Source organism: Oryzias latipes, chromosome 23 (assembly GCF_002234675.1).
Source record: "Oryzias latipes chromosome 23, ASM223467v1".
Classification (NCBI taxonomy): Eukaryota; Metazoa; Chordata; class Actinopteri; order Beloniformes; family Adrianichthyidae; genus Oryzias; species Oryzias latipes.
The window spans coordinates 18,277,215-18,280,858 of NC_019881.2; positions in this window are offsets into that span (position 1 = coordinate 18,277,215).

Here is a 3,644-nt window from a genome sequence, read left to right on the forward strand (position 1 = left end):
CACCAAAGAAGAAGAATAAAGGAGGTGGGACATACAGTATGTATGATCTTAGGGGAAAATCAGCCCAGCTAAAAAGGTTGTCTTTGTTTTAGGGATGAGCTAGTTAAATAACAATTCATCAATTGAGACAATGCTAGTTTATAGAAAAATCAAAAGTAATTTTTACAATTAAAAAAAAAAAGTTTTTGTTTGAGGTGTCCCTTGCAGAATTGCATAATGGCTTCGGTCTGATAAGACAGTGTGATCTAAATTAACATTTTATTCTAGTTTTGATCATAAAGTCTAAGTGGAAGCTAAAAGGAACCACTAAAATCTCAAATAAACAGTAGGTGGTAGGTTACCCTTCACTGCTTTTCTGAAAATGTGGAAATGTTTAGATTTATCTGAGGGCTGGTGGTTCAATCATAGCGCGTTCCTTTGATCCCTAAACAAGCAGATAGGCCGGGAATACATTTGGCTAAAAACTGGGGGGGGAAAAAGCACTTCAGTGGCAGGTCATGTGACATTTTAAATGAACTGTATGCTAGATTTCCTTTCCTAATCAAACTGGATGTTTTGACATGTTCTGGGGTTTCCCTTCACTAAAAAAAATGTAAATGGAGCCCCATATTGGAAAATCCACAGATGATCTTTGTGAAAACATGTCACTCCAAAAAAATAAACAGTGTGCAGACATTTCCAAAGAGTCTTCCTCTTGTTGCAGTGATGTAGCACATCTTACAGCTTAGTCCAAACCGTTGACTGTATATAAAGACTGGACTGAGTGAGCATGACGTCACCCATAGGTAATAGTTTACTTCCGGCACTTCAGTCCAGTTCTCTTAAACAGTTAACGGTCCAAAGCAGGGACTGAATCATTCACTTTATCCTCTTTATATATATTCAAGACTTAAAAATGAAGGAGCACCTACAGCATTTTACGTTTTGCAGCCAGGAAATACCAAAGCTTAACGTAGATCCAAGCAGCCATGCTGCCATCTGCTGGTGGAAGAAAAATGGAAAATTCCCTTTCTGCTTAAACATGAGGGCATCTTAAAATTAAGTTTGGGTGATAAAAATAGCAGACTCTGACACAAGTTGAAGGACATTTTTGCCTGCAAGTTATAATTAACTCCAAGAGTAAATGTATTCTCCTAATCTTTGACTATTTAGGCAAAAGGCAGGCTGTGTAAAAGTGGCTGTAGTGGTGAATTTGTCATTCCCACATCAGAAGCTCGAGATGACTTACTGCCCAATCGATCCAGAGGCTTCATCTCACCTCCACTGCTTTAGTTAGTTCCTGTTATTGATCTTCCTCCTCTCTAGCAGCGACAGTGATCGATCAGCCAAATGATTGAAAATAAACTTCACAGCTATATCAGCCCCGGGCGGGTCTGCAGCTTAATCCACTTGTGTTTTCATAATTACTGGAGTGTGTCGGAAAATAATTCACATCATCATTTATTTCTTATTCTCTCAGATAGGCTCAGTGCAGTGAACCCCCCCCCCCCCCTCACAGCACCAGTGCTCTCTTCGCCTGCAGTTGCCTGTGGGCATCCCCGTGATGAGACTCAGAATGAGTTTCTCTGTCTGACAAGAGCCGAGGGCGACCCTTTAATGTGTTTTTAGACGGTCAGACGTGATCCCACTCGTCGGCAGATGACAGACACTTGTTTCCAAACGTGATCGCAACGCCAAAAAAACAAACAAACGCGGCCTCGCAGCCCAGATCGATCCTGAAGGCTGCAGCCTGTCTGACTTCCACACACAGCAAACAACCCAGAGACACGCTTTCACGTATTCAGAGCGGCGCTGTTTGAACACCAAAGCATTGCCCTGCTTAAAGCAAAGACGTGATAGGAGACACTCTGCTGCACACGGACATGGAATCCGGAGAAATCATGTTTTCCAACAGGGTTTGACTGCTAAGAAGAGGAATTAGGTTTAGTATATTTAGATGGAGAAAAAAGAAAACTAAAACTATTCTGAATAGCTTTAACTTTTCACTGGAGAACACTTGTTAGGAAACTGTTTGCATTTTTAATGGTCCATTCACCCATGATCCGATGTCAGACAACTGTGATACAGCCAATACAATGCAAATTTAGAGCTGGAAAATATGAATAAGCATGCTTGTTGATTTTAATGACATTTTCCAGTAAAAATGTTTTTATTCAATTGCGCCGATGTAAATATTTAAGACAAATAAGATGCTAAAACTAGTTCAACTTTCCTTTTTTCAGCATAAACTCAACTGCAGAAAGGCAGATTTGTGGAATGTGGGAGGGGCAGAGTCACCAACTGCAGTACTCCAAACTCGTTAATAACCCTTTTACACTTGAAATGTCGATTACTTTGATTGAAATTGATTAGTTAGTTGATAATTAATAAGCCATTTCTAATCTAGACCCCTCATCCTGTAAAAGCAGTGTTTTGAAGTCCAGATGCCATCATTCAATTTCAAGACAGTCCAAAAACACGTGTGGTCATTTTAAACTTTGATTATACAACACCTTTTGTTCATTCAATTTTATTTGTATAGCCCAAAATCACAACAACAGTCGTCCCAATGGGCTTCGTACCGGTAATAGTAAAGTAAACATAAAAATCAAAAGGATCATAATAAACTAAATTAAGCATCGCTGCCCTTAGACCCTCTTTCTCTGGAAGGAAAACAGATTTTATTGTCACGCAACCTTTTACATAACAACTAATAAACAGAAATGATAATAATTCACCACATTTGCACGTAAACAGCAACAAAAGTAACGGTCCATAAAAAATCTAAAACAAAGTTAACAGGGTACAGCAGCAACACAAGGAAGTGCAAAACTTACTTAAAAGCAGAAGTTTGAAGCTAGCTTTTTCTTAAAAACTCCTGCAGGCTCAGGCTGGTCCACAGGTGAGGCCCACAGTGCTGGAATGAGGCCTCGCTGAGGGTTTTTGGTCATGTGACAGACTGGCAACCTGTCCAGCATGTGTCCTCCCTGCCTTTGTCCTGCAGTAGCTGAGGCAGGCTCCAACATCCCCCATGAGGCATTGCATGCAGCAGGTGGTGATGACAGCATTATGGTCAAAGTTATGTTGTTGTTCTTACTCACATCATAACTGTTAACTCACGTCCTATTTGCTCTAATGCTTTTGTAATATGTAACTTTGCGAACAGCAGGTGCTTTTAGTATGGAGGAGCTGAGCAATGTTTTAAAAATTGAGCTGCAGTAGCCTTTTTTAAACACTAGGTGGCACTGTTTCACTCTTGGTCATTTACTGCAATAAGACCTAAAGGTGTATAAGCAACGTATTTTACCTTCTAAACATTTTTCCTGGAAAGTCTTTTTTTACTTTAGAATTCAAATGAATTATTTTTTTTAAACGGCAACTTTTATTTTAGCTTTTTTTTTTACACTAAAAATAAAAGCGTTGTTACTAAAACAGCTATTTGGTCACAGCAATATCAGTGAAATTAATCTATGATTACACACACAGACTACTGAACAATCACACTGGGGTGGGGGTGGGGGGGCGTCTGGTGAACTGCAGCTTGAAAAAAAACAAAAAGAAAAAAAAACCTAAAGGCAACATCTTTTGATTTGCTCTGCCTCTCCCTGCTGGGTTCTCCAAAAACAGCGCTGGCGGGGGTCTGGCTTCTGAGATGATGAAATTAT